The sequence below is a fragment of the Ambystoma mexicanum genome, chromosome 1q (assembly GCF_040938575.1).
Source record: "Ambystoma mexicanum isolate Mex_15411 chromosome 1q, UKY_AmexF1_1, whole genome shotgun sequence".
In the NCBI taxonomy this organism is placed as follows: Eukaryota; Metazoa; Chordata; class Amphibia; order Caudata; family Ambystomatidae; genus Ambystoma; species Ambystoma mexicanum.
In genome coordinates, this window is record NC_090922.1 from 1,159,832,367 (window position 1) to 1,159,856,633 (window position 24,267).

Consider the following 24,267-nt stretch of genomic DNA (forward strand, 5'->3'; position numbering starts at 1 on the left):
GGCTCATTGTTATTTGCGCGGACCATTTGGGAATCGTTTTGCGTTGTTGGCTCTTCTTTCAAATGACTGATGCGTGGCAGCGTCTAAAATGTCGGGTGATGGGACTAGAGATTGGCGCAGGGCCTGACGCCTGGCGGTGCAGTGACTTGCTTCATGGTCACGATTTGCCTTGAAAGATGAAACGCCTCTCATAGTAAGCGGTTCGAGGGTGAGATCAAAGCCGTAAAGCAGGAGATCTTCGTTTGCTTGAAGTATCATGTTTTTTACCGCCGTCGATGAAATGTGGAGAATCACTTGGTCGGAAGATGCTTCTGTTATATATTCCACAATTATGATGTCATCTGATGAGATGGCTCGCAGTGGTGGTATACATGCGAACAGTTTTAGAATGTTTCCTCTATTTAGGTTAACTTCGTTGTCGTCTGAATGGATATTTTGGAGACGGAGTTTCCACTTGCTAGTTTGAGACTCAAAATTGGCAGGACCAGGAGCGCGCTGAACTGGAGGCAAGCCCAATTTTAGCTGATTCGACGTGTGTTTGGGATTTAGCCTACAAATTAATGTTTGTTGTGCTTTCCTCTTTATTGAGGGTGAGATTTGTCTGGCATTAGTCCTTGATTGTGCGATCTTCGAAGTTTTATTTGCCTCTAGCTTCTCCCTCATTGGTGGCCCAGTTGATATTACAGCTGGAGCTACAAGAGAAGCATTGATGGAATTCTCAAGATCAGCTGAGTAAGTCGATAGATCACATAGGTCAACGAAAGAATCTTGAGAACCATTTCCAGTGGAAGCATCGTTGGAGGCTATGCGCCGTCGTTTTGTTGAGGTCCTTGAGGGACTCAGTCTGGCACCTATAGATCTTGATGGTGCATTGTTTGTAGGTTTTATTAAAGTCGTTGTATGAACATGCCGAGTGAACAGACTTGTCTTCTTGGGGGTTGTTAGATTCCTTATAAATTTTTTTTTGATTTGCTGTTGTTTTTGTTTAGGTTGTGTGTTTTTTTTGTTGAGGAGCTCTGTCTGCTGTCCGGCAGGCTTTTTCAGATTAGTTTCGACGCTTGTAATGATTGTTTTTGCTGGCCCTTTGAATATATTGAATGAATTCACTGATGTGGAGGTTTGTGCCGGTACTTGTCCTTGTGACGAGATTTCTTTTGTTGTGAGACTGCTTCTTTTGCGGGACTAATTCCTGCGTTTTCGAGTTTGAGACCGAAGTGTCATGGGAGAGAGCCGGAAGGCTCATTGTTGGATCCGACTGCGGTGGGTCTTTTCCAAGTGTCGCAGGTACGGTCGATACTTGAGAATGGGGGAATCTTGATGAATTTTCTTGTTTCTTGCTAGGGTCTCGGGAGGCAAAGATTGTGTTTTTTCGCATCCATTTCACGACGTCCAACAAGCCTTCCATTAAAGAATCGTTTTGACAGTGATGACGAGCAGCGAGATCGCTCAACCTGTCTTCCCATCGCACCGCATTTTCAGCATTTGATGTCATTTGGGCTTGAAGGAAGCACGAAAAGTGTTCAAGTTTATCGAGTTTTGCCGTTAGGTTGGAAATGGCTGCACCTTGGTCACTTATTGATCCTATCAATGATTCAAAAATTTTAGTGAATGGAGCTAAGGCAACAGCTGAGGCAGCTAAGACGTTGTTGTGTATCTGAGAAAGCGTTTCGGGTGAAATGCGATTGAGGTGCAGAGTCATGAAGGGACAAGGAGCCAACAGAATTGTCCAAGTTGTAATGCGGGTTAAAAGTGTTAAATATTTTTGCAGAAATCGTCGGATGAACTTCTTCGCTAAACTGAGATGGCCTTGGGTGTGGAGTACTTGCATTCAGCGTTGAGTTTTCACATACAGGAGGTATGATGGAAGTACGTTTTGCCTTAAGTTCGGCGACTCTTTGTAGACGACTAGCACGAGCAATCGCACTCCGATCGCATGGAATGGGGGGTGGATTGAATGCTGGTACCGGTGGCTGAGGGGTGCTAAATGGCTGAACGTCGCTGAGCTGGTCGTTTGCACTCGAGATGGAAGAGCGACCAACATCTGGAGCTTGACATGCCAAAGCGCTATCGTTATCAAGTTCGGTGCATTCGAAGGCTGCTCCTAGAGTAGTACGACCTGCTATTTTTAAAGTGGGAGGATCAATTTGGGAATTAATTGGAATGGTTGTGGCCAAGAAACGTGAGGTATTAGCAGGGGCCATCATTGGATTTTCGGTGCTGACCAATGCGCTCTTGGGGCCGCTCGACTGAGCCGGAAAGTGACAAGTGCTTCCCTTCTGTAACAGAATGTCATTGACTGTGGGGCGACAAGTCAGCCTCACAGTTGGCGTAGAAGGTCGTTTTTTGTACAGAGCTTGTTTGGGAAGTAAATCGTTCATCGCAAGGTTTCCCGACTCAAGAATCGGGATTGTTAACAGTTCTTCATCGGTCACTAAATGTGACAAGAGACCTTTGTCTGTAGAGAGACCAGCAGCATTCATGAAGTTGTTGTTATGAAAGGATGTAGATGCCATTATAGCCGGTTGCGTCGTTCTTAATGTATCAGATGTCTTAACATCGAACCGAGGTGCCGGAATGTCGCCTAGAACGTTCACTGAGTTCGGTGAGTCCACCTTGCTCACTCTGTTTGCTGATATGTCTGTTTCATTGACAAGTGAGATTTCATCATTCGGAGCTGGATTGCATTCCAAATTGATAGTGAGGAGTCTCGATGGATCGGGATTATCTGCCTGTGTTGCTAAGGCATGGGATGGAACTGTGAGCAATACAGGTGGAGTTAAGGCATCAGTTTGCGCGCATTGCTCTTCGAGAGACAGCAAGACTAGGGGCTTTGGAGAGCTGCTAGCTTCTATTGGTAGTAGCTCATTTGTAGCCATAAGTGCACGTCCAGTAGCGTTGCTTACCTTTGGGCCGACTGCAGCTTTCATCATAGACCAAGGATTTGTAGAGCGCCGTTGCTGTAAGGATTTCTTTCGGGTCTGGGGGCCGTCTGCCGATAAAGTCATTGTTTGTAGCGACTCGGCAACAGTACGTAAAATGAGGCCACCAGTGCCTAACAGTCGCTTAACAGTCACTGGGCTTTACTCCTGACGGGCTTAACGCCGCAAGGGTGGTAGCCTCTGTCCTTTGAAGGCCGGCCCGAGTCACGTGATAGGGTCACGTGCCGATGTTGCCACGCCTCCTCCAGGAAGCGTGTTGGAGCAGCGTTCGCGGCAGGAGCAGGGGGCAGCTGAGGACTGAGAAGTGCTTTCTGTGGTAAGTTCCACGCACTGAGCGGGTGGCAGCCTCTGTCCTTAGAAGGCCGGCCCGAGTCACGTGATAGGGTCACGTGCCGATGTTGCCACGCCTCCTCCAGGAAGCGTGTTGGAGCAGCGTTCGCGGCAGGAGCAGGGGGCAGCTGAGGACTGAGAAGTGCTTTCTGTGGTAAGTTCCACGCACTGAGCGGGCGGCAGCCTCTGTCCTTTGAAGGCCGGCCCAAGTCACGTGATAGGGTCACGTGCCGATGTTGCCACGCCTCCTCCAGGAAGCGTGTTGGAGCAGCGTTCGCGGCAGGAGCAGGGGGCAGCTGAGGACTGAGAAGTGCTTTCTGTGGTAAGTTCCACGCACTGAGCGGGCGGCAGCCTCTGTCCTTTGAAGGCCGGCCCGAGTCACGTGATAGGGTCACGTGCCGATGTTGCCACGCCTCCTCCAGGAAGCGTGTTGGAGCAGCGTTCGTGGCAGGAGCAGGGGGCAGCTGAGGACTGAGAAGTGCTTTCTGTGGTAAGTTCCACGCACTGAGCGGGCGGCAGCCTCTGTCCTTTGAAGGCCGGCCCGAGTCACGTGATAGGGTCACGTGCCGATGTTGCCACGCCTCCTCCAGGAAGCGTGTTGGAGCAGCGTTCGCGGCAGGAGCAGGGGGCAGCTGAGGACTGAGAAGTGCTTTCTGTGGTAAGTTCCACGCAGCCCTAAAATGTATCTTGCATATGTTGACCTGGTCCAGGCTTTGGACCAGGTCAACCAGGAAATATTGTGGGAGAAATTAACAGCACGGAACTGCCCAGAAAGTATATTAGGGCCAATCAGAGCCCTTCATCAAGATACATCAGTAAGTGTCCGCTTAAACCGAGGGGGTATGCTGTCAGACCAAATTCCAACTGCCAGAGGAGTAAAACAGGGGTGCCCTCTCACACCTACTCTGTTTAACTCTTATCTGTGGGACATTTAAGATTCTGAACTGAGGGTCCGATCATTCCCTCCAACTGTAGGCGAGACAACGATCGCAAGACTCCTTTATGCAGATTATTTAATTCTGTTGGATTATACCCCAATCGGGTTGCAGCGTCAATTAAATGAACTGATGGTTTACATTAAAAAAAAAATCTTGAAATTAACAAGGCAAAAACAAAGGTTATGATCATGGAAAAACAAACGAAACGACAGGAGGCCTTTTGTTGGACCTTGGAAGGTGACAAGATTGAACAGGTCAAAGAATTTAAATATCTGCAGGGTATTCTAAGTAACAACAAACAAGAAAGTCCCATGCAAATCCACCTGATGGAAAGAGCAAAGAAACTAACACTACAGGCAAGAGCAAAAGATAGAAAGTACTGCCGTTTCCCAATAACACTGCTTGTTCAATTTTACAAGGGAAAGGTGATACCTTCTCTAATCTATGGTGCAGACGCATTGCCGATGCTCCCAGCAGCCTTTTGGCAACGTCTAGAAGGTCTCTTTTGGAGAGAAACGTTGAATTTTCCAGCGCCAACACCAGTATCATCGATATGCAACGAACTGTGCCTCCAATCAATACAATCCATGTTTGTTAGAAATACGATGATGCTCTACAGGAAAATAATCATTAGCAATTGAACAAATGTGATGACTATCATCCACACTGAAATCAAGGGGAAAGAAAGTAATCTACTGGCGAAGTGGGTTAAAAAAAATCAGAACATTTTGGAAGAAATAACCAGCTCAGAAGAGGAACTTATTCAAAACCTTGTTGAATCTAAACAAAAACTGAGCGAATGGGACTGGAACCAGACAACTTCTCTAAGGTCAAGAAGCAAACTGATAACTCTCCTGCCACCGACAGCAAAGGGATTAAATGAACTACCAACATACATGACAAAATTCCCTAATAAGACCCTGAGAAATACCTTTCTACGAATTCGATTGAATCTACTGCTGACCAACGAGATCAGAGCCATAAGAAAGTTAACAACGGACAATTCCTGTCGTTTTCGTAGAAGCAAAGAAAAACAGGAGAAAATTAGACATCTTTTCCTGTCATGCAAGGGACTGACAACGCTAAGAACTCCTCACATTGGCCACATATTCACAGACCTGCGAACTTGTGGTGAAGATGACTGGTGGTGCTGCCTAATTGAGGGAGACAACACCTCCTACGTGATAGCAGTCTCCCAGTTCTTTACGAACCTAAAGTTTCAGGACAGAAACTGAAAAGGAAGAACCTTTTGACATTGCTTTATGAGTTCGCGGACATACAGTAGGATTCTGGCATATTGTCAGACATAGGCTCCACCTCCCCCTTCTCCTCACCTGAATCTTCTGATACTGAGTCCTTTACCGTAGTCCGGATTCGGGGACGTTCCTTCTTCTTGGTAGAGATAAGATCCTTAGGTGTTCTAACCTTCTTACCGTGCAAGTAAGGTCTGGCCCCTCCGGAGGCCACCTTGGCAGTAGTGGAAAAAGCCGGAACGGCAGAAAAAACCCTTGAATGAAGATCTGCAGGCAAGGTGAGGAGTGGTTCCTAAGGCAAGGTATAAGGCAGGTTCTCCCAGGCTGAGATGATGAAGATTCAGGAATGATGGATTGAAAAGCGAGGGCTTTCTCCAAAGTCAGGACACTGTAGAATGCCTGGAGTGCCAGATGCCTCAGACACAGAAGCTGATAGGAGCCGCAAGCGGTATAAGGTACAGGAAGGTAACAACGAGGAGCAGAAAGAGAAGGGTTTCACAAGCGGAGAAAAAGTAAACAGAAAGGTAAGCAAGAAGCTGAGTGCGAAAGGGATTGCGAGCGGAGAAAAAGGAATCAGGAAGGCAGAGCGAGGAGCAGAGTGCAAAGGGTTTCGCAAGCGGAGAAAAAGTAAACAGGAAGGTAAGCAAGAAGCTGAACGCAAAAGGGATCGCGAGCGGAGAAAAAGGAATCAGGAAGGCAGAGCGAGGAGCAGAGTGCGAAGGGTTTCGCAAGCGGAGAAAAAGTAAACAGGAAGGTATCAAGAAGCTGAACGCGAAAGGGATCGCGAGCGGAGAAAAAGGAATCAGGAAGGCACAGCGAGGAGCAGAGTGCGAAGGGTTTCGCAAGCGGAGAAAAAGTAAACAGGAAGGTAAGCAAGAAGCTGAACGCGAAAGGGATCGCGAGTGGAGAAAAAGGAATCAGGAAGGCAGAGCGAGGAGCAGAGTGCGAAGGGTTTCACAAGCGGAGAAAAAGTAAACAGGAAGGTAAGCAAGAAGCTGAACGCGAAAGGGATCGCGAGCGGAGAAAAAGGAATCAGGAAGGCAGAGCGAGGAGCAGAGTGCAAAGGGTTTCACAAGCAGAGAAAAAGTAAACAGGAAGGTAAGCAAGAAGCGGAGCGCGAAAGGGGTCGCAAGCGAGAAAGGCAGAACACAGATAGTCGGTTACGAAAACCACGTAGAACAAAAACACAGAGCGCACAGAAAGGGGAGAGGGACACAGGAGAAAATAACAAGCTCACGCCGAAAACAAGAGCGTGAAGGAAAACTCGGAAAGAAAGTTACGAGCAACTCTGAGCGCTGGTAGCAGTGTAGGCAATACACAGATACAACGCGCCGAGCTGGAGGCGGGGCCTAGATTTATAGTGGAGGCAGCCATGATGGGTGAGGACTAGAGCGTCCATCGATCCCACAGCTTCCACCCTCGATTCCTGACAGTATACCCCCTCTTCCTTGGGGGTCCGCCCGGCTTGCCTGGCTGAAAACGATGGAACCTTTTCACAAGATAAGGAGCATGTATGTGGTAGTCAGGCTCCCAGGTTCTCTCCTCCTTAGGATAGCCCCTCCAATGTACCAGGTACTTTAACCTGCCCTTACGATACCGGGAATCGATCAAACGAGCCACCTCGTACTCGTCCGGGGCAGGATCAACCTTAGGGCGTCCCTTATGAACAGGCCTCTGAAATGGGTCTTCCTTGTACGCCTTGAGAAGAGAAGTGTGAAAGACAGGGTGAATCCTCTTGAGGGAATCCGGGAGTTTAAGTTTGAAAGCCACCGGATTGATCTGTTGAACAATGGGAAAGGGTCCTAGAAATCTAGAAGAAAACTTCCCCTTGTGAATCCATCTGGGAAGAAATCTGGTTGACAGCCATACCAATTGTCCCACCTTCCAGTCGGGGTTAGACCGTCTGCTCCTGTCTGCCCACTTCTTCTGGGCCTCCTGGCTGGCTAGATGAGCTTTCTTGGCTGTCTCCTTTACCTCGTGCAGATCTCTGAGAGCCTCATCTAAGGCCGGAACCTCGGTCGATCGTGTATTAACCCAGGGTAGATGGTGTGGGTTGAAACCGTGTGTACAAACGAACGGACTCATCTGTATGGTGGTGTGAATTGCATTGTTATAAGCAAACTCGGCCTGGGAGAGAAATTCAAACCACCTTTCTTGCTGTGGACTACAGAAGCACCTAAGGTACTGTTCCAAGCTGGCATTGAGTCTTTCAGTTTGGCCGTTGCTTTGGGGGTGATAGCCCGAGGAGAGAGCCCTATGGATTCCCAGAACCCGACAGAGAGTGGCCCAGAATTTTGAGGTGAATTGGGAACCACGATCAGAGACTATAGTCCTAGGCAAACCATGCAGGCGGACTACGTCACGGAGGAAGACGGCAGCTGTCTCTGAAGCCGAAGGCAGTTGCTGAAAAGCTGAAAAGTGTGCCAACTTGCTGTAGGAGTCACAAGTGACCATAATTACAGTCATACCAGAAGACACCGGAAGATCCACAATGTAATCCATGGAAATATGTTCCCAGGGGCTATTAGCTAGAGGAGGCTGTTGCAACATACCCATTGGCCTACCCGTCTGATACTTGTTTGCAGCACAAACAGAGCAAGTAGAGACGTATTGACTCACGTCCTTTCTTAGCGTTGGCCACCAGAAACCCCTACTTAATAAGTCATATGTCTTTCTGATGCCAGGATGACCTGTCAAGGGTAAGTCATGGCACCAGGAAAGAACCATTCTTTGAAGCTTCTTGGTGGGAACATAAAGCGCCTCCTCATGGTAATACAATCCATCCTTCCCTTTGGTGATAGTAGGCGCGAGCTCTGGGCAACTCTGATACAGGGGTATAAGCTCCTTGAGAAAAGTAGTCGTGGAGGCCAAAATCCTGAGCTTGGGGAGAACAAAGTCATGCCCTTGATATAATCCTGACACTTCCCCCTTACTTCGAGATAAGGCATCAGCCTTCTTGTTCTCCGTCCCAGGAATGTAAGTTATCACAAAGTCATACTGTAGAAAGAAATAGGCCCATCGGGCATGACGGGCATTGGTGCATTCCATCTGCTGGAGTACCCTGAGATTTCTGTGATCGGTGCGAATCAAGAAGCTATGAGCAGCTTCCTGTAGGAGATGACGCCATTCCTGACAAGCTAACTTGATGGCTAGTAGCTCTCTTTCCAATACGGAATAGTTCCGTTCGCTACATGTTAAGGTCTTGGAAAAATAAGCTACAGGATGCTCAAGATCGTCCTCAGATTCTTGTAGGAGTATAGCTCCCACTGCTCCAATGGAGGCGTCAGTTTCCATGATGAACCGTCTTGTCTGGTCAGGTTGGATCAGGATGGGAGCCATGGAGAATCTTTCTTTAAGGAGTTGGAAAGCCTTCTGAGGTTCTCCTTCAAAAGAAAACCGTACTCCCTTCTTAAGTAGAGAGGTAAGGGGGAGCACAGTTTGTGAGAAGTTGGGGATGAAACGCCGATAAAAATTGGCTAAACCCAGAAAACTCTGTAGCTCCTTTATGTTTCCGGGTTCCTTCCAATCGTGAATGGCCTTAACCTTTCTTGGGTCCATTTCGATCCCTTCATGAGAAAGGATGAACCCAAGGCAGGACACAGAAGTGGCTTCAAACTGACATTTTTCGGGCTTGACCAACAATCGATGGATAAGGAGTCTTCTCAACACCTTATTGACCTGTGCTCTGTGTTCATCAAGGGATTTGGAGTAGACGAGGATGTCGTCTAGGTAGACCACCACTGATAGGTATAACATGTCAGCAAACACCTTTTCCATATACCTCTGGAAAACTGCCGGAGCATTGACAAGACCGAACGGCATGACTCTATACTCGTACAAGCCGAACGGAGTGCGAAAGGCGGTCTTCCATTCATCCCCCTCCTTGATCCTAAGGAGGTGATAGGCCCCTCTTAGATCTAACTTGGTGAAATACCTAGCCCCTTGAACCGCCTCCAGGATGTCTCGTATCAGGGGCATGGGGTACCTATCCCTTATAGTGATCTTATTAAGTCCTCTGAAGTCTATGCATGGGCGCAACTCATCCGAATCCTTCTTGGGGATAAAAAACAATGATGCACCGCAGGATGACTTGGATTCCTGAATCAGCCCGTTCTTTAAATTAGCGTCCAGATATTCTCTGAGGGCCCTTCGTTCCGGAATCGACAGGGGATACATCCTTCCGAAAGGCACGATAGAATCAGGCACCAGGTCGATAGAGCAGTCCTCTGCCCGGTGTGGGGGTAGCTGCTTGGGGAGAGTATCCAGAAAAACTTCGGTGTATTCATGGTATTGGGGCGGAACTGTTGCTACGATTAAGGAGCCGGGAGCTTCGGAACCTTCTCCAGTCACCACCATAGCCGCAGTAGTAATCAGACAGTTTGATTTGCAGAATTGGGAGTCGAAGCACACCTTGTTGGCAGACCAATCGATAAGAGGATTATGTCTCCTCAACCAAGGTATTCCCAGAACTAAAGGAAAATGTGCTGCACGTATCTGGTCGAATACCAGGAGTTCTTGGTGATTGCCCACTCTAATCTGCAATGGAATCGACTCCCACAGGATAGGACCCGAAGAAAGAGGTACACCATCAACACCCTCAACAGGTATGGGTCTGGACTTGGGTCTGGTAGAGACTAGGTTCTCCTTAGCCCAGTTAAGGTCCATGAAGTTACCCGCGGCACCACAATCCAACATTGCCAGTACCTCTACTGATGTCGCTTCCGATAACTTCACGTGGACCTTGAAAACCATTAAACTATTGTCTTCGCCCTCTTCTAGGGTTCTTGAGTGGTTGCAAGGGTAACTGGCAGGTCCCCCGAGACTTCCCTTGCAGCAGCCCGGGGGTGGAAGTTTTCCTTCTTCCTAGGAGGAACTTCTGGACAGTTTCTCAACAGGTGTTTAGAGGATCCACAATACATGCACAATCCCGCCTCTCGGCGCCGTCTCCTTTCTTCAGGAGTCAGAGGTCCACGAGCTGCTCCGATCTGCATTGACTCTTCGGTGGACGATATCGGTCTCTGGACTGGAGTCTGGGAGGGCAGGCCTATCGTCTGTGAGGTTCCCCGTGGGCGTCTCCTTTCTTGTCTGCGTTCATGCAGCCTGAACTTGATCTGGAGGGACAACGTCATCAAGTCACGAAATGACTGTGGTCTGGCTATCCTCGCAAGCTCATCCTTGATCTCGTCCTGAAGTCCTCTTCTGAAGATCGTCTGTTGAGCCGAGTCAGGCCAGTCCGCCTTTGCAGCCAGTCTGAGGAAGCGTGAGATATATGTTTGCACGTATGTATTTCCTTGACGGACATCAAGAATGGCTTCTAATGAGGAGTATAGAACCTCAGGTCTATCAAATCTACCCTTAAAGGCTGTCACAAACTGATCGTAGACATTCAGGGATGGATCATCATTGGAGACCAGTGGAGTTGCCCATGATAAGGCATTCCCAGAGAGATTGGCAATTATGAATCCGACCTTGGCACGGCTAGTCTCATATGCATGAGGCCTGAATGTGAAGTATACTTTACAGGCGTCCAGGAAATCCTTGAGACCTCCTTGATGACCATCATACTTGCCGAATGAGAGAGGCATCGTGGGTAGGTCTCCGTGGTCATCTCGACGCAATACTACTTGTTGGCAAAGGACTATGTTTTCAGCCCTTACGGATTGTAGTTCAGCTGTCAGGTTCTGTATAGCCGCTACGAGTTCCTGGTATTGTTCCAAAGATGCCATGTTTGTAGTTGGGCGTTGTATGCTATCAGACTTAGGCTCCACCTCCCCCTTCTCCTCACCTGAATCTTCTGATACTGAGTCCTTTACCGTAGTCCGGATTCCGGGACGTTCCTTCTTCTTGGTAGAGATAAGATCCTTAGGTGTTCTAACCTTCTTATCGTGCAAGTAAGGTTTGGCCCCTCCGGAGGCCACCTTGGCAGTAGTGGAAACCTGCCGTGGGGGGCTCCCAGTGGGCCAGCCTCGGTGACCAAGGGAAAAATTCGGAACGGCAGAAAAAACCCTTGAATGAAGATCTGCAGGCAAGGTGAGGAGTGGTTCCTAAGGCAAGGTATAAGGCAGGTTCTCCCAGGCTGAGATGATGAAGATTCAGGAATGATGGATTGAAAAGCGAGGGCTTTCTCCAAAGTCAGGACACTGTAGAATGCCTGGAGTGCCAGATGCCTCGGACACAGAAGCTGATAGGAGCCGCAAGCGGTATAAGGTACAGGAAGGTACCAACGAGGAGCAGAATGAGAAGGGTTTCGCAAGCGGAGAAAAAGTAAACAGAAAGGTAAGCAAGAAGCTGAGTGCGAAAGGGATTGCGAGCGGAGAAAAAGGAATCAGGAAGGCAGAGCGAGGAGCAGAGTGCGAAGGGTTTTGCAAGCGGAGAAAAAGTAAACAGGAAGGTAAGCAAGAAGCTGAACGCGAAAGGGATCGCGAGCGGAGAAAATGGAATCAGGAAGTCAGAGTGAGGAGCAGAGTGCGAAGGGTTTCGCAAGCAGAGAAAAAGTAAACAGGAAGGTAAGCAAGAAGCTGAACGCGAAAGGGATCGCGAGCGGAGAAAAAGGAATCAGGAAGGCAGAGCGAGGAGCAGAGTGCGAAGGGTTTCGCAAGCGGAGAAAAAGTAAACAGGAAGGTAAGCAAGAAGCTGAACGCGAAAGGGATCGCGAGCGGAGAAAAAGGAATCAGGAAGGCAGAGCGAGGAGCAGAGTGCGAAGGGTTTCGCAAGCGGAGAAAAAGTAAACAGGAAGGTAAGCAAGAAGCGGAGCGCGAATGGGGTCGCGAGCCAGAAAGGCAGAACACAGATAGTCGGTTACGAAAACCACGTAGAACAAAAACACAGAGCGCACAGAAAGGGGAGAGGGACACAGGAGAAAATAACAAGCTCACGCCGAAAACGAGAGCGTGAAGGAAAACTCGGAAAGAAAGTTACGAGCAACTCTGAGCGCTGGTAGAAGTGTAGGCAATACACAGATACAACGCGCCGAGCTGGAGGCGGGGCCTAGATTTATAGTGGAGGCAGCCATGATGGGTGAGGACTAGAGCGTCCATCGATCCCACAGCTTCCACCCTCGATTCCTGACACATATACCTTCTCTATTGTTTTCCTTTCCCTCCACTTTCCACCTTTACTTTGGCTAATTAAGTGGACCCAGAGGATGGTTCGGTCTTTTCTATTTTCTTTTAGTTCATTATTTTCTTCCCGGATTGCGACTTGTTAACTTGTCTGAAAGTCGATGTTTTATCTGGACACGACAACACCTTCAGTAAAAAGGAGGACTTTTACTAATGGAGGAGGGATGTGTAAAAACTTTTTCTTGTAAACATTTCTTGTAAATTGAATCAAGTAAAATAAAAAAATAAAAATAAAAAATATGTTTAGTTTCAAGATTTCACTCAATTCATTGTTCAATATGTTCAGTATTCAATATGTACTCATTTTGCTTAATTTAAAGTTTCCATTCAGTTCGGTATTCTATATGTATTTGTTTTGCTTAATTTGAAGTTTCCATTCAGTTCGGTGTTCGAAAGGCAATTGTTTTGCTTAATTTAAAGTCTCTATTCAATTTGGCATTCATTACGCATTTGTTTCATTTAATGTTACGCACCGTTACTTAATTTCGATCCGATAGGAGCGTCTGGGGCTCGAGTGCCCTCCCCGACACTCACCCGCTTCAGGTGTCTCCTCTTGGTGGCTCCCACTACTTTCTCTGCACTTCTGAAGCTGGGAAGTCCACCACTATGAGACAAGCTCATCTGCCTGGTGTTTCTCCAGCATGCCGGCGTTCTGAATGCCTCTTCACGGACACGGCCAGCGTCCACTCTCCTCCTAGCTTTCTAGCAGCAGTTACTGCTGCCTGCTCTCTATTACAGAGGCTCCCATATCGACGGCAATCACACAGCCCACTTGCTCTGGGTCCCGCAAGTCCTCTGTGATATATGCGGGCATCCTGGTTCCTTCTCCGGTCCCACCACGACTGCCTCCTCTTAACAAGGGTCCCCTGCTGGTCTCTCCCACACAAGCCTCCTTGTTGCTCTCTTTGCTATTTTCCCCTCTCATTTTATACACCTGCAACCAATTAACAGGTTGCAGAAGTGCTCTCTCAATTGGGTCTTCCCGACTTTGATGAAGGGGACATGCCTGACTCTTACAACACTCTGAAGACATCTTCTTTGTCCCAGTACAAGAGTGGTGACATGGTCGTTTTCACTACTTTTAGTTGCCTCTTCCTCGTCCCAGTACTGTCAATTGTCATATCTTGGAAATGAGGGTACCAGCTTTATAGTAACCCATAAAGGTCAGGGGAGGGTTAGGTTGGTCCTGAACAGGAAAAGGGGGATACCATGACTCATCTGTGTGTACCCCATTCCCAATCCCCAAAGACCCTCCATGCAGGTGATTCTCCCTCGCGTCGCCGCCCCCGGGTCGGGATCAAAGAGCGATGACCTTTCCGTGGCCACCTGAGCAGAGGATTCAAGGGAAGTAGGAGTGAAAATATCATCAGATTTCTCACAAGCATGAGAAGTCTTACACTGTTGTAATGTGCATAATCAAAAGTATGAACAAAAAGGTGAAGTATGCATACAAGTGAGTTTGATAACAAAAATGATTAGTGTGCACATTAAACTGTGGAGAATTACATGGAATACTAGTAAACACTTCAAGGTTATTATTTAAACATGTTTTAACTTATTGAGAAATATGTTTGTACTCATGTGGAGACCACATTTGTGTAGGTAGAGGAATGAAAATTGCTGCAAGGCAGAACAAGTTAGAATGAATATCCAATCATAATAAATACACATTTCTAAGAACGAATGAGACCGAATACAGATGTTTATGATATCAAATAAAAAGATGAATGAGGCATGTAATTTAACATATAATCCATGTATTTAGACAGGGTAGTCGTTACTATGATGGCCAAACTAGAACTTAGAAACATTGTAGCTGAATGCCCCCTTTCGCTGTCCATGAACAGAAGGAGGTTGTTGTATTAAAAGAAAACAAAGTGGCAACCACAGGCATCTAACAAGATCACCATTACAGATGCGGCCACCACCCCACGAGACACTGCATAAAACTAAGAAGGTAAGCTAAGTGATAAGCAAGTATGGAATAGTCAAGCTAAAACAAGGCTCTTTAACTGACGTAAAGAAACATACAATTCACACAATAAGCACTATGCTGTTTTCACAGCTTCAAGTTCATATAACAATCTACAATGATGTATGGAAGAAAAGCTTAAGCAATTTTGGTGAAACATTGACAATTGTTTTTAAAGGAGACCATCTAATGTGTGGAGACGTGATATTGGTAGACTGTGAGATGAAAAACTGCACAATTGGAGAGGCGGTATTAGTTAGATAAGACCTTATCTTATGTTGTTGTTACATAAAAGTGTTTAAATAAAATTCTGCAATTTATACTTTTGGTTGCTAGGGAACACTACACCCCACATACAGGCAAAACATACTTTTCTTTCTTGGAGCAATAGATCAGAGGAACTAAAATAATTCCCTTGGATATAGAGTCTCTGAGAAACAAAATACCATTGAGATGTTCATAAACATGTTTTATGAAAATGTAATTGATCAACATGCTGGTAATTTACTGAAAGTAAGAAAATATGAGCCTGTTGATGTTGTGATTGCTTGCCAGTTGATGTTACTTTTCAAGAAAATAATACAAATATCTTCACTATGTGTGCCTTCAGACACTTGATTTATATCTGCTCTTTGCACTGAAGTCCTGTAAAAGAAAATGGGCATTGCCAAAGCCACAGTTTTGGCATGGGCATAGTGCAAAAACGGATAGGCATTTGCCAGGCACTGTTGTCATATGCCCAGGTAATCACGTCATTTTCTGGCTGTTGCCATCTTATAGTTAGGCAACACCATTATGGCAGTGACTGACAAATGCCTATCCCACGCCTATACAAAAGCCACAAATGGTGGCCTGTTTAAACGTTGTAATATGCAGTAGTGTCTCCACGTACTTGAAAACAGCATATTAGCACTAAACACAAAAGAATCAAAAAAAATTGCATAATTGAATGTTCAAATGTAGACCCTTGTAATATGCCTGGCTTAGCTTCACAGCATGTTATTTTGTAAACCAATGCAAAAATCAAATTTAAAGCTTGTGTTTGTGTCTACCCTTCACCAGTCATGCTTTGCCTTCTGCTGCTGGCACATTCTTGTAGCATTAATAATTATTCCACTGTTGGCTTTGTTTATAGGGGCTTTTGTGACAGCATATAGCCTGAAAAATGTACAAGTAGGTCAAATATCATAAAACCCCTAATCATAACATTACAAAGAAAATGTGAAAAAGGTGTTGAAAGACAATTTGTCAGCCTCATGTTTGTTTCAAAATGTCTACTGCTGTGCCGAGTACAGTAATGCATCGAGGTGAAATCGCCTGCTTAGCCCCGCACTACTACTAACCCAGCAGTGATCCCAATCATAAAGGTGAAACAGGCACAGCCGAAAGGTATACCTCCTTTGCTTTGTGTGGTAGCACAGGCCATATCTTCAGGAGGGGTGTGAGCTGACAATGGTAGCAATGCAAACAGCAATCATACAAAGCCTCCAAAATAAAAGGATGTCCAATCACGCTTCTATAACAATATATATTTTTAATTAAACGATAAAATGGCAACTCACGAAAAACATAAGCAATAGCCACCCCTGTAAAGAAAGGGAACATGTGAGCTGTTGTGCAATAGCACTCTGGGTAGATGAGCAAGGGGTGCTCAAGCACTCAATTGGCACTATGTCAATCTTCAAGAAGGTCATTTGTATAAAAAAAACAACAGAACAGGATGGTGCAAAGTCACGGTGGTGGCAAAAGTGGACTGTGGAAGAGAGCATCTTCACATTACCTTATGTCTTTGTCCTGGGTGCTCAACAGCTTTGAGCCAGTCTTCCAATCGCTTTCCTGCAGTCGAGCATCGTTGGGTTAGGGCTAGTCATGCTGATCCAGCTGAGAGTTGGCATTGGGATCTTCTTGAGAGAGGGCTCTGCATGGTTCGGGTCGGCACTCCAGATGGTGCAAGACAGTGTGAGACAGTGCTCGAGAGGTTGCAAGTTGGTGGGTCCCAATAGGTTCAAGTCGGTGGTCGAGTTCTGTCAAAACAATGCTTCCTCTGGATCGAGTCGCCGGGGGACATGATGGCTTCCAGTGGTTTGAGTCGGGTCAAGACAAGATTCTATTGCATCAATGCACTGCTCGTGATGCAGTAATTGAATACTTCCACAGTGTTGTGCTGGTGCTTTAGTCCAGGCAGTAGTGTTCTTCACTGTTACGAGACCGGATTAAGATGACTCGAAGAAGGTAGTGAGCAGTTCAAAGTTCGGGAAGTTCCAAAAACACCACCGCGGATGCTGTGTTAGCTCAAAAAAGCGTCAAACACGGCTGAAGTGGCTCGACGATATATTGAGGTGGTGATACCTGATTGCATCTGAACCAGGGGCTCCAGGACAAGTTGAGTCCAACTGCTGCACTCCCACTCCAGGGAGCTTGGCTGGCACCTGCAGGAGTTCCCTAATATGCAGAGCAGGATCATTCTTCCAGTGCCACTGCAAGCATAGAGGCAGTGGTCCACAGCAGTTTACCCCCACATTTGCCAGGGGATGTTTATGGGACTGAGCACTCCTCTGCCTTGGATTCCTTCTTTTTTCACCTCCCTGGCAGAAGGCTTTAGGATTGTGCCCCAACAGTGGTCCAGATGAATTGTTCTTCCATTTCTTAGAGTCCAAGAATGAATCAGAGAATGAGGGGGTGCCCTTCTCATTTTAATGGCAAAATGCCACAGAGGATTGGTACAAAGCAAGCCTGATATAACAGGTCCAATCCCTGTTGTTATAACAAGTGCCCTTTACTTTATGACATTGGACTCAGAGTACCTTGCTTACAGAAAATAGAGGGGACAGGAAAAGGAAGAGTGCTCTGACAAAAAGCAAGATGGCGGGACCTTTCTACAGCTCCACCTTCTCGCTGTGGTTACTCTAACGCCATGCCCTTTCCATGTCTGATAGCGTCAAAGTAACTTGGCATCCCAGCAGCAATTAGTGTTTCACAAAATACCCTTGAACCTGCTTTATGCCACTGCTGGAGACCTCCGGGGTGCACTCTCTCGTAGCTAAAGGCAAGATGAGAATGTGCTCATTCCTCACCCACATTTGTGCAAGATGCCGGCACACACATTGGTAACTACCATCCTACTAACCTACTTTGTGTGCAGTGTTGTACCCTGGTCTATAATATGGCTACTCGGAATCCTAAATACCTTTGACCCACCTCTGTTTCTGTCTTCTACCTGAGGTTCTTAACTGTATGCTGTCTCATTGTGACTCATTCATTTGTGAGGTTCATTTTACCCTGACTTAAACGTTATTCTGTTTCTCTACACCAGCGTGGTATGGCGCATGAGAGATTGTTGATATAGAAGAGACTCTACTGCCCCATGAGCACAGTCTGTTGCAATTGCTATTAAGCATGCTGCATGGATGGTTTTGTTAAGTTATTGCTAAGTGCTGGCACGATCATCTTTCCTAGTGTGCAGCAGAATGTGTGCGAGATGGTTTCACAGAGAGTGGGAGGAAAATTTGGAAGTGAAACCTCCAACCGTATCATTAGTGGTGTATCCCATATTGAGCCAGCAGCACTTATCGCTGGATGCCACCCTGTGGGGTATGAACAAGTAGGAGGAGTCTATCTGAGGCTCTTTAAGGTATTACGCACTGCGCATCATTCGTGTACTACATACCAATGATGTTGGCAGTAGATCTTCCGTATACACCTTTAATTAAAACAAAGGTTTCAGAGAACTGCTGGCAAATGCTCGTGCTCGCTTGTAAATTACCATTGGGCCTTACATTCACACAAGGCTGTACCTACATGTTATGATGCCGTACCTCTTGCTGTGAGAAACGCCTTCCACCGATTCGACCGATCAGATGGTTCGAAATTCCACTTCACTATGGATATGTAGACAATCTGTAACGGGTCATTGGATCCACATCCTCTGTTATGGGCCGTAAGGAAAGTCATCTGAGCAGTGGCATGATGGCCACCAACAAGGCACTTTGGTTTTGATGGTAGGAAACAGACAGGAGCCGACATCTGGTATGGAGATGGTAGCATAGTGGCTAACTCCAATGTCATTGTTGCAGTACGGCTTTAGAGCTCAATTCATGCGCCATGTGTTCTCTGCCTTGTGGTGACACTTTTTGTCAGCGATTGCTTCTCTGTTTGTGATATGCTTGCTGTGCCACACAAGACCTGCTCTCATTTCATCCTATCTTACAGTGAGAGAAGTATGTAACTGCTTTTAGTGTGTTGCATGTCCAGTACAACATCAGCTGAACATGCATATGCTTGTCCAGCTCTGAGTGGCTACAGCTACAGTCAAAGTTGAGCATTGTAAGGGGCCTTCTTCAGTCCGACTCAGTGTCTGCTGTTTGCTACAGCTTTTTGAGGAAGCCACACAGCATGAGAGCTAAAGGTCTGTGTCACTGATTGAGTTATTTCATGAAGCCGGTAAGATAGCTCCACGGGTTGAGTGCTTGCTGTTGCGATCTATGTGTGATCTGCAGGTCGTACCTTTGAATCCTGGCAAGGCCAATTCATCCTTTCACGGTCGATAAATGTCGGTTGGATGATATTTCATGTAAATTTGCTCTCTGTAAAGAACTCAGGAGTAAGCGTTCTATAAATAACACATTATCATTGCTTTCATTGATCTGCTTGCTCAAAATAAAACAGTCGAAGAGCAAGGGAACATGATACCACGGGCGAGTCATAGGTTGCACAGTGGGTTGAAAGAACTTCTGGTAATCTTTCAGAATTACCCGCATATAAAACACATGAAAGGAAACATTGAGTATCATTTGGCATCACTCGTTCACCACTATTTTAAGATTAAAGAGGCTGCATTCCAGACTGTGGGCAGTAGAAAAACACATACAGAAGAGCTAGTTGGAATGTGCAAGACTCCACTTGAGAGGCTTTCAGAGCTTGCTTGCTTGAAGAGCAGTGGCTTGACAGACAGGCATTAGTTAACAACGACAACTACCAATAAGAAGTCTGACTTCATCTGGTAGTTGCCTCTGCATTGCAACTGATTCAGGTGCAGGGACACCTGATGGAATGTGTGTAACTCTTACACATACACCTCTTTGGGACCTGCTTTCAGATTCTGAATTCTTCGATGTGTATGTTTTTGGGAGAGTAACAGGTAGCTGTAGCGGGCCTACATCTACATAGATGGTGAATGCATATTTGAGCAATACATGCCAGATTGTTAATAACGATGACACCCTGGAGTGTTGGTTCTCCAAGCAGTCTGTGTGGCTAACATGTGTCTGTGTAACCACTGAGACATCCTAAGATGTGCCCAGCTAGGGTGCATTCAGAGGCTGTTTGGTGATGCTAGTGCTATTGTCTCTAACCACATGAGAGGTCTCTCTGTTGCTCATTAAAATGGAAAAGCACAATAAAACAGTCATCTAAGGCTAGATACTGTTACTTTTGGCTATGGCAACCACAGCAACAAGATCATCAAAGTCAGCAGCAGATCACAGTTGAGCTGAGGATGACCTGCTGTGTCTCAGCAGACAGGGCAGCCTTAGCTGTGGCGGTATACGCGTTTCTATGGGTCCATTGATAATATTAGCTCAGTGTCTGAAGATTAAACTGTAGTGTTCTGGTGATGAATAGGGGTTGTGGTGGTGATGAATAACAATGTTGTTTGATGACGCACCATCCCAGAGTGTGATGTACTTAGTGTGCTTCATTTTGTGTGTCTATTATCAGAGCATAACACATGTGTAGCCCCTGGCCCAATTTCGACCTGGCTCGTGTGAGCTGCATGCTTGTCACCTGAGGGAAATAAAGATGCAGACACAAGGGTGGAGGGAAAAATCATTAAAATGTTTATGTAGTGTATTATAGGGCGACGATAGCCTCCATATAGTTAAGATAAGTCAGACTCGTATAGGAACCACTTAAAATAATTTTTGATTCCAGTAACGGTGTGATTGAAATTTTTAAAGTGATAAGGGACACATGCCCCCCAGCCCCCACTGCAAAGTTTCCTAAAGATCCGTTAATAATAAAAAAAGTTATTAAGAAGACAAAAAAAATCTTTTTCCAAAGTTGCGGCCTACTCCCTATTAATTTTTCCATAGACAAACAAGATCAATTTTTGCCAAAGCGCACATCTGAAACCAGTGTATGGATTTGGACCAGGTCCAAAGGAACTTGGGCATGAAGTGTTAACTCGCGATCGATGCTTGGTTTGGGGTTATTTAGTGCAGTAGTTATTTTAATATTTGATGGAGAAAGGGGTGCCCCCTTCTCAAAAGTAGATAGCTATATCTCAGGGATTTACCCAAAATGGGGTGTTTTTATAAATAAAACAGCCACCATCTTGTTTTTCTCTCAATATGAGAGATATTCAAGGTTATAGCCGAAGTTATTGGAAAATAAAATGTAGGTAAAAGCCATTTGCAGGTCAAAAAAGATGCAAATGCCATCAGGTTAGAGGTGGGGGGGTGCCTATATGGCACCAAGTAAACTTTGGGAGTTGGAGAGGGCCTATCGAGTGAGTTTGCAACATAAAGCTTTTGACATCTCAAAGCAAACTTCATCACAGAAGCAGCGTGTGGCCATGGCCAATGACATGATAGCCATCCAAGTCTCCCATCCATGCAGTAACCAGGGCAGACCCTGCTTAACTTCAAAGTGAGGAAGGGGCCAGCCCCCTAAGGCCATGTTGCCTGATAAATGAGCCAAATTTACAAGACCACTTGGAGAAATAGTCTTGCTCTTTCTTTGCTTTGAAGCTAAGCAGGGTCAGTTCTGGTTACTGCATGGATGGGTGTTTGTGTTATGCTAATGGGAATAATAGACAATTGTATACTAGAGAAAAATATAAAAGGACCTGTCCCAAATACTTTTCACTAGCATATAATAAGGACCATAATTCATGGACCTTTATAACTATCCACGGCCTCCACAGTCCCCTTTCCAGGCTATGGATCATTTAAAGACCCGAATGGCACCTCCACACCATCTTAACTGTAACATCCCTTTAACTACATGTTTTTCTTCTACCAGTTTAATATCTGTTTTATAAGCGAAAATGTTTCACGGTGTTACATCATTGTACATAAATTAATAATTCCTCTTGTCAAAGAACTATAAACCGCCTTTAAGAAACATATTTTTTGCAACACATACTTATGTCTGTTTTTATCAGCAACACGTGCTGGAGATGCAAATCATTGTTCAATTGCATAAGGCATAAGGCTCAACCGTGACCCCAGCCCAACCAAAGCACCCCTATTATTCACTGCACCTACCCTGCATCCTAGCTCAGTGTCCACCCTACCCTAATAATGTAACCAGCCAGTGCTCATGGCTTGCAGCCATGGCCAGTCTCCAAATCCATTGGCCATGCCGCATTCCCCAATAAGCAAATCAGAGTACAGATTTGCATTTGCAGAGGGCCAGGCCCACTACCCAGACACCAAATGTATATCACTAGTTTTTCTACTTACATTCTTACACTTTGGAAAAAGAAAACACGAGGCATATTTCCAAAAACATGCTTTCAGATCCTTACTAATGCTTGTTGCGCAGGTTTGTTGTAATTTAATCCACCACTTCAGGATGTAACTGCGACCAGAATAACTGTTGGCATTCAAACCTACCACTTTGGCCATGCCCCACGCCACAATAAGCAAATTACAGTACACATTTCTCCTTGCTGCAGCCAGGCCCATTGCCCAGACACCAATGTTATATCACTCTGTTGTGTACTTACATTTTCACACTTTCCAAAAAATAAAACAAAGGACATATTTGCAAAACCATGCTTTGAAGTTCTTGCTGACCCTCCTCGTGCATATTTGCTGCAATCCCATCCAGCATTTCAATCTGTACCCACAAGCAGATTTTCTTTTCCCATTCAAACCTATCCAAATTTTCGAAAAACCTTACCACATAGCCGGTCCCTGGTGGCCATGCCCACTTTAACCCCAGTGCTGGTCCCTCGTGGTTAAGGCCAGTAGCCAGATTGTCCGGGTCATGGCCTTTGGCTATACTTCAGTCACCAAAGGTATATCACTATTTTATGTACCTACAATATGACACTTTTTAAAAAATAAAACACTGACACATTTGCAAAACCATGCTTTCAGGTCCTTGCCAATGTTCCTTGCACAAGTTTGCTGAAAACCTGCCCATGTTAAATTTTTTGAAAAGTGTCAAAATGTACTTACATAAAATAGTCATAAAATTTAGCCCCCGCATTCAGACTTTGCACAAACATTTAAGATTGGGTCTATAACCTTTCTGAAAATCTTTGTCCACATTTGTCAAACGGCAACAAAGTTATAAGCCATCCAAAAACTGCTTATCGCCAACCCTGGAATTAAGAAATAAGCATAGATGTCCCCGAACATCTCAGATGTTCACGAACATCACAGGACTGCCCCAGACATCCGAACTGTTCACGGACCTCGGAGTTGAAAACCCAGCTGTTTTTTGGGCTTTTTAAGGCCATATTCCATCCTATCCTCATCACCTCTCACCGCCCCAGAGATTGTTTCATTAGTTGGACAAATGCAATGTTGTGTTTTTTAATATGTTTACACTGCAGTGTTGGCGGACAACAGGCACTGTCAGCAAATCCAACATTGCGGGCGTTTCCAACAATATGCACCTCACGCTTTTCACCATCCATCAGCGGGAGTATCCGATGTCCGCGGAGCTGTCCTCTGGTCCGATTGGAGGCCCACCCGCGGACCGAACAGGGAAGTGGGTCCATGGACTGAACCCAGATATTACAAATTTGGTTTACCTACTTTTTGGCCATTTTATAAAGAACTACTGGACAGATTTACACCAAATTTTAAAAAGCATGCTTTTCGGGACCAAGCCACCACTCCTGCCACAAAATTGTTGAAAATCCATCCAGCAGTTTGGGCTGTAGGCATGAACAAAATAATTTTTCCATTGCATCTATGGGAAAAACCACACATTTTGAGACTCCCCCTATAAGTCCCCCCCCGTACAAAACCTCACCAAACTTTGCAGAAACAATCTGACAGCGCCATATACCCTTTTTCAAAGTTTTGTCAGGATTCATCTGGGGCGGGGGGACAAAGTTAAAAGCTGCCCAAAAAGTGTTGTGCAACTTAACCATAACAACATGGCCGCTACCGCAGGCTATGTAAACCATATATAAATCAAGGAAAAAACTTTAGTTGAAGGGACAATAAGGTGAGAACTTAAAGCAACACAGCCCTGGAAATTCAGCTAAAGCCACCTTAACTTCGCGCCCCTTGTTGCGCAGACTATGACCACAATGATGACATCACATATAACATGTTTTATGAGAACAAATATGACATTACAAATCACATCACTGATGCCATTAAAGGTGAAAACACTGATTGCATTGTATATTACCTCAATAATGGAATTAGACATGACATAATGTATAAGTTAGCTCATGAAAACTTTGATTACCTTAATAGCAATTTAGTCCGTATACTTGGCCATGACAAAGGTTGGGGTCAGTGGCCAGCACTAAAGGCCATAGGTAGTGGTCAGTTAGTGTTACAAATATCAATGTGCATGGTTAAAGCCATGCCTAGTATCCTGTCACTGTATACAGTAGGCAGTGTTGAAAGCTGTAGTCAGTGGCCATGGCTAAAGGCCGTATCTAGTGTCTATTAATATGTCAGCATATACAGTCGGCACAGCCAAAGGCCGTTGCCACTGGCTAGTATTGTTTTGAAGACC